General features: G+C 59.4%; 1 protein-coding gene across 1 annotated transcript in view; it reads left to right on the top strand.

Moving 5' to 3' along the window:
- LOC125428777 (zinc finger protein OZF-like) overlaps window positions 1-7,685 on the top strand; it is a 798,123-nt gene that overhangs the window by 244,208 nt on the left and 546,230 nt on the right. The window lies entirely within an intron of this gene.

A 7,685-nucleotide genomic window follows, 5' to 3' on the forward strand; every position in this document is an offset into this window, starting at 1 on the left:
GTTCGTGGTGCCACAGGTTCAAATCTGGCACATTTTTTGCCCTTGTAGACCTCCCCCTGTGCGCAGCCCAGAAGGCCCAACTACAGAACCGCTCAGCTGCTGGCCCAGTGAGTGTTCGGGGTGGGCCTGGGGTGCTTGCACAGCTGTCCCTGGAAAGGGGGCCCCTTCCTTGCCCCCCAGCCGTTGCTCAAGCAAACACTTCACTGCAGAAGTTGCTGCAGTGGACAGAACTGCCCCCAGGGAGATCCTCCCATCAGAATGACTCCCCCCCCCCCCGCCCCAGATCACAGTACTTGGGGATTCCCACCCCGGCAGAGCTGGCCATGGCCGATGCTTCTTGCTTCTTACCTGCTCTGGCCCCTCACGGGGATGAGGAAACGCCCAGGGGAGCCTCACCCTCAAGCGGGCTACTCCAGAAGGGCCGCTCGGGTGTCCCATGAAGGGCCTGTATTTTAGCACCCAACAGTGCAGGCTGAAGCATGAGTGAGGGACTTCTCCCCTCCTCCCACCCTGAGGAATGTGGCGCTCCCAGCCTGCCTGGCCCCTCTGCTTGTCTGCGGCACCACAGAGCGAGGGAAGGTTTTGGTTTGAAGAGGACCTCTTGATCTCATCCTTCGTTTGCTTGGCGGCTGCAGACACATGTGCGTCCTCACACAGGGCCCCTCAAGGACACCTAATCCCACGGGGGGCGAGGGGGGCTGAGTGCACAAGGTCATGCCCAGCAATCGAACTCAGGGCACAGGCAAGCCACGTACCATCCAGCTCCCCCAACCCCCACCAACATGCTGCCCACAACTTGAATAGAGGCCAGCTCCCGGCCAATCAGATGAAAGTGGGGTCCCCCACCACCGCTTCAAGCCCTCCTGCTTCCTGCAGTCCTACATTCCCCAGGTCCCAAAGGGACTCTGCCCCTACATCTCCCCAAAAGCCCTCTACCTTTCACAGGCTATAAAAGACCAATTGCTTTTTATTAAACATTTTCTTCTGTTTTCACCACACACTCCAGGAAAAAATGAGAAAAAATAAATTTGACATAAAATAAACAAGAGCAAGAGAAAGTAGCATTTTGCACAAATTTTTACTGGGGATTTAAAATGGCGTCAGGGCCCCATTTTAAGATCCCCACGACCCGAACTCCCTTTGGAAGGTAGGAAATATATACAGCGGATTGAGGTCCGTCCAGAGAGTTCTCCGTATGTACAATACAAATCCCGTGGGAAGGACGCTTGGGAGGTCCGTGGGGAGCAGGCAGCGGTCGGGGGGGGGGGGGCAGAGGCTGCGGGAGGAGGTTATCCAGGGATTTCACATATGTACAAACTTTTATATAATAATAATCATAATTCCAGCATCACTTAATGTCACATTATATAAATATCTACGGTGCCCGCCTGAGCCACCGTCATTGTCCAGGGGGTGGAGGGAAGAGGGGAGGGGCAGCGGGGGGGAAAGACCTTACAAAAGTAATCTGGATCAGAGAGGGCAAGAATGAGTGGGAAGCAGAGACAGAGAGAGGGGGAGGGGGCGGAGGGGGGTAGAAGATGCACCAGAATAGCAAGAAAGAACAGCCACGAGAGAGAGAGAGAGAGAGAGTCACCACGGTGCCCAAGAACACACTTTCACCCAGCGGCAGCTCAGAGACAAAAAAAGCCACAGACAGGCCAGGACGGACAGGCTGGCTGGCGAGCAAGCCTTTCCTGCAGCGTGGGGGGAGCCAAAGTCCCCTTTCCCATACAGCCTTCTCCCTGGCAGGCGTGGGGCAGGACCCCCCACTCCCACCCCCTGCCCTGAGTGCCCCGCGGCTGGGCAGTTCTAAAATGGCTTCTTTGAGATAGTTTGACGGCCCCTCCCCAAAAATCCTGGCTGAGGATGGGGGCTGCTTGAGGACAGGAGGGAAAATGAAAGCAAAAGTGTGGATTCCCCCCCCCCAGCCTTGCCCCACTGAGGAAAACAGACCTATGTATAGAGAGAGTAAGAATCCAGAGTAGTTTCCAGAAAGGAACAGGGATTGGGGGACTGTACAGAGCAGGCGAAGCCCTTTGTCAGAGGATGGAGAGCGCAGAATTGGGTGGGGGGGGGCAGGGAAAGGGAGGGGGCCCGGCATTCCCATGTGGGGACTGCCCAGGCATTCGGCCTTTGGGGATCAGAGAAGCCTCCTGCCTGTCTGACCCGATCCCGCCCCCATGCTGGAGAAAAGAATGGGGGGTGGGGGGTTGGTTGGTGGAGATGGACGGGGGGGTCACCCCAACCCTTCCTGACTGCTGGCTGAAGCTAGCACATCCCAAGGGGACCGGGGCCAGCCTGCCCCTGGAGGCAACGCATTCTTCCCAGCAGCAGCAGCAGCAGCAGCACAGAGGGGCAGCCGGGCGGAAGACGGGGACGGGCCCCTCCTGCGGCCTTGAAAAGTGTTGTGGCTGCAGGGGTGGGGGGTGGGGGGGAGGGGATGCCACTCCTGAGAAATATCTGGGAAGGAAGGACGGAAGGACAGAAGGAGGCCCTCCCCAGCTCTGTTTGGGAGAGGGGGGGACAGAAGGTGCTCCGGCACTGGGTCAGGCAAGGGGATGAGAGGGTTTAGATTGTCGTCTGTGTCCTGCTATAAAACACCCTGAAAATGCATCTGGACCCTTCCCCGGCCCTGCTGCGTGTGGCTCCTTCCGGACCGGCCCCCCACCCCACCACACCCCACGGCACCCTCTGGCACAAGGGGGGGGAGTGAGGAGCAGAGAGCTGCGATGCAGCTGAGAATGCTCCAGAGCAGTGATGTTCGCGAAACTCTCCATTTTCCGTGATCTGGAGTCGCGGGGGCGGAGGCGGTTGCCCGGGTAGGATCCCGTTCCAGGGCTGACCCATGGCAGCGGCAACTCAGGCGGAGTTTACTTTGCACCCACGGCGGAAGGCTGCCTCTCCTGCAACAGAGCCAGAGGGGGGGAGAGAGCGCCACTTATTTATTAACGTTGGGGGAGCCAGCTCTGCTTGGCCGAGGGCACCCCTGACCCCGAGGCAGGCCCCGGGGAGGAGGGACAGGAAGAACACCTCTCCCCACCTGGCCCAGAGGCCCTGCATGAAAAGGGCTGCGGCTCACAGGTGGTCTCGGGCAGGAGCCACACTCCACCTGCCCCCTCCCTGGAGCCGACCCCCAGACTGCCCCCCCCCCGGCAAGGCCCTGCGCCACATTCTTGTGCTGTGTTCCTACATGTGCCCAGGAATACAGGCCCAACATGGAGACAGCAAGGGGCCACCTAACTTTCACCTCATGGCAGCCTCCTGGAAGGAAATGCCCCCCAGTCAGTGAGGATTCAGCAGGTTACGCACCACTCCCCGGCAGAACCGGTTGTTAAAATGGTGCTATGTAAAAGCAACCCGGTTGTTAAGTTGCACTTGAATCCCACCACTGCTGCCGCACTCCTCCCCAGTCCCAGGCACAGACTCTGAAGTAGCAGGCTTTTAGGGGAGCCTTGAAGTCCGGAAGCCGCTGGAGGAGGGCGGCAGAGGCAAGCCCCCTCCAGCCGCCCTTCTCTGCTGCACCCGGGCCCCTCCCATTATGAAAGGATCCAGGGAGTCCCACCTTGGCCAGCACCCCTCTAGGCGGCCTCAGTCTCCCCTGCCCAGGAAGTGGACCCTGCGGGGGGGAGCTTCTTTCGGTCCTGCTTTGAACCCAGGAGTCAGATTCACACAAACGGGCAGGCCCTTTCCCCAGGACCCTTTTTGTAGGAGCAGAAGGGCCAGCTTTTTGCAGCCATTTTTTTGGAGGGGGGGGCTTTGAACGGCTGGGCTGCTCTTCCCCAACGGTCCCCAACTCCAGGGGGCTTCTTAGACAGCTTGGAGCCTGGCCAAGGGAACTCTGGGGGCTCCTGCTCTTTTTGTACGTGTGATTTGGGGGGGGGGGATGCCTGCTCCCCAATTGTGTCCAGACCTACCCCACACTTTCAAAGGGGGCCAAGGGTCCCTGCTAATGGGGCGCTGGGAATCGTGCTGCTGATGGATACACACACACCCCCAGGCAGGAGGAAAGGGCACCCTCCCAAGGATCAGAGCCCCTCAGGGTGTAGCGTGGCTGGGGAGGTTGTGGAGCTCCAGAGATCTTCCCAGCATCCTCAGCAGGGGACGCCCCACCCTGGGTCCTTCTGGGCCTTCCCCAGCCCCCAAAGTGCCGCCCACTAGCACTAACCTCTGAGCGCCAGCCGTCCAGCCAACCGAGCCAGCCCCCCTGTGCCTGGGATCCCTTCCCTCGGAAACAGCCGGGCCTCCTCCCTCCCCTCTCGGACTGAAGCGTTTCTCTTCTGCTTTTCTTACAGCCAGGACGGTTTCCAGAGCCGTCCCGCCACCCCCACGGCCACAGCTGCCCACAAGTGCACCCCCTCCCCGTTTGCAGCGTCAAGCAGGGGTTGCTCATGAGGAAACAGACAGTGGTGCTTGGGTGGAATGTGGTACGGACAGGCACAAGACAAGGGGGGAGGCGGTGATGCAGGGGGCGGGGGCTGGGATCACACCGTGGGGGGCAACTTGGGGAGGGCTGGATACGACCTTACCGTGTCTCCCGCCACCTCTCCTGACCTCGGCTTGGAGGGGGCGGGGGGGCCGCATCTCACAACTGATTGTGTGTGTGTGTGTGTGTGTGTAAGGAGGGGCAGAACTTCTTGGAAGAAGCCTGAGACAGGATCTGACTGGAGGAAAGTGGACAGGCCTGACTTGGCTGCCCCACCTCGAAAGTAGGGGCCGAAGTTCCCAGCCCCACCCCTCCTGCCCTCAGCTCGGGGCCCTCAGAGACAGGCAGGCCAACCCCCAACCCCCAGCCCCCCCCCTCCACAGCAGGCAGGCAGGCAGGGTCGAAGGAGAGCGAGGAGGGAGGGAGGGGCTACTCTACGGGGAGGGGAGGGGAAGGGGATGTGTGGGACCCACCTGGTCTGCTACTGAGCAGCTGAGGAGTCCCCAGATCCCTCCAGCAAGTATTGACAAAAGCAGAGTCATACAGACTTACCTCAAGAACAGCTAGGATGAAACGGAGAAAACACAGATGGGTCAAGGCCCCGCTGAGCAGCAGCAGCATTTGCAGGCTGGGGGGGGGGGAGAGAGATGAGAGCCCTGTCCCTCCCGCCCTGGAGGGTTGCCAGCTGCAGACTGGAGGAAATTCGGGGGGGTTGGGGGCAGAGGGACCTCCACAAGGTGGAACCCCCTCCCCTCTAGAGGAAGGGAGCCCTGCGACCTGGAGGCCGGCTGCCATCCCAAGAGTTCTGCAGGCCCTGCCTGGAGGTTGGCAGCCCTCCTTCCTTCCTTCCTTCGAATGTTCCGCCCCCTTGCTCAGCCTGAGCTCTAGCAGGGCAGGAGAGAGGGGGGAGCCGGGGCAGGGGGCGAGGGCTGGCCAAGCTACAACCCCCAATTCTGGGCACTGAGAGATCTGCATGGCCAGGCCAGACCTCAGAGACTCCCACCTGCCTGCTGTGGCTGCTTGGTGGGGGATGGAGCAGCCTCCCTTCCTGGAGTCCCACGTCCACGGGGGGGGGGGGGGGGATTGTGCCTTTGCGTGGATGTTCCTGGAGGCACCCTCCCTCGGCTCCCACCCACAACCCACGCCCGACTCTCCTGCAACTGTTCCAAAACCCGCTTTGCTGGAAAGGTTGCAGCAAAGAGCACTTTGGGGATGGGAGTGTAGATGAGAAAGTCAGATCTCTGCAGTCTCACCCACGGGGGGGGGGGGGGATTTTCCCTGCACTGGAGGCCCGTAGGGGCCTTTCTTGCCCTCCCCTCACCACAGAGTCTATTTTTCAAAAAAATGCGGTAACTAAAAATTGGTAATTAACATATCATTATAGAGTTATAACATTAGAAGCGACCTGTATATTCCCAGCTTTCATTTCAAGTAGCTTTCTCTGGAGTGGAAGTTTAGAGATGGTGTTTTTTCTGAATAAATAAAATAATAAATATTTTTTACTAGTAAATCTCTAACCCGTTCACATGTTTACTGGAGTCATTTAAAATGTTTGTTAGCCGCCTTTCTCCCTTACTTGAACTCAAGGGGGCTTGCGCTGTAAACGAAGCGTAACAAAAACACAGTAAAAGCAACAACTGTAAAACCTATAAAAGTCACAAATAGGACTGGCAACAGGAAAAGTTCCATCCATCAAAATGCAGTCCTAAATAAAATGCTCTGCCGCTGCCTCCGTCTTCAGAGGCCGAGGGGGCTAGAGACTTACCTTCAAGAGAAAGCTGGGAATTCAGAAAGCCCAAAAGGCATTGTTATAACACTATCGCATGAGATGTCAACAGCTGATTTTTAAAAAGAAACTGAACAAGCGCCCTGGTGGGGGACTGAGAAAAAGACAAGGCGAGGAACCTGGCCGTGAGGAAGTTGTGTTGACGCTGTGGTGTTATCAGCATTTGAGCAGTGCTGGGGAACCAACACTACCTGTCCCGTGTGAGTGTCGTCGTGTGTGCATTCGTGTGTGGTGTGTGTGTCTCAACACCTGGCTGGAGCTAACTACTCCAGCCTTCACCCCTTTCTCCAGGGGCCCAGCCCCCCATCCTGCTGTCGCGCCGGTCCTCAGGGCATCAAAAGTTCCAATTTCCATCTCTCAAAGTCTCCAAACAGAACAGAAAGACAGTGTGTGTGTGTGTGTGTGTGTGAAGTCATTTATGTAATGCAAATGAGCATTTTTAGAGCAGTGCCAAACATACATTTGCATTATAAACCCCAAAAGTGCCTGCTGCTCCCCTTTCCCCGCCCAGGCCACCCGACTGCAAGGGAGTGGCACTTCCACCCCTCCCTTCCGGAGACCCGTGACGCCCCAAGCTCTGGTGCCCGGCTTTCTTCCACTGACGCTGTGTGAGACTCTTGCCTCCCCGCCCGCCCCGCAGCTCAGCAGCAGCCCTAGCCTCACAGCCTCTTCTTGACGTGGGGACCCCCCCAGAGCCAGGAAGAGCTGCACGGCCATGAGGGGAGCACTCACAAGAAGCCACACTGATGGGGGGGGGTCGATGTGGGCCCATGGGCCCCAGCCTCCAGAAGCACCCGGGCCCATCCCCACGCATAGGACCAACAGAAGCACAGCCAGGCATCTTGCGGGCGGACAGACAGACAGGCAGGCGAGTGGGGGGGGGAAGGCGCGGAAGAAGCGAGGAGTGGGATGGCCATGAAGACATGGAATAGAACAATGACATTGTAATTTCCACCTGTGGCGTCGAGCAACCCGCTTCAGCGTTTCGGAGGAGGTCGAGGGCGGCCGAGTGATCCCTGTGCAGCTCCTCCTCCCACCAGCATCAACCTGCAGGGACAGGCTTCACTGGAGTCAGTCCGGGGCCCCCGGACCCAGCCGGCAGGCGGCGGGAGGCCTGGCCGCCAGCACCGGCGGGGAGGGGGGCTCCCAAAGGCGGGGCCAGCCGCGGCACGTGCCCCTGTCCCAGGGCCCCGTCTGTGAGAAGCCCCCCCAGCCTACGCTGGTAGCCTTGCCAGAGACCCCCTTCTCCCTCCCCCACATGTCTACCTGCCTTACCCCTGCACCCCCCCCACCCCCCCCCATGCAGGGCACTGAGCAGTGCAAAGCTCCACTGTCCCAGCTAACATACCCAGCCGGGGGCCAACCCCCACCCAGTCAGCCCCCCCAAGGCCCCCCGCACAGCCCTCCCCTTGGCTAGAGTGCCTGGCTGCACGGGCTTGCTTGGCACCCCCCACCCCGGGCTCCGACCTGCAGCTC

The sequence above is a fragment of the Sphaerodactylus townsendi genome, linkage group LG03 (genome assembly GCF_021028975.2).
Source record: "Sphaerodactylus townsendi isolate TG3544 linkage group LG03, MPM_Stown_v2.3, whole genome shotgun sequence".
NCBI classification, from domain to species: domain Eukaryota; kingdom Metazoa; phylum Chordata; class Lepidosauria; order Squamata; family Sphaerodactylidae; genus Sphaerodactylus; species Sphaerodactylus townsendi.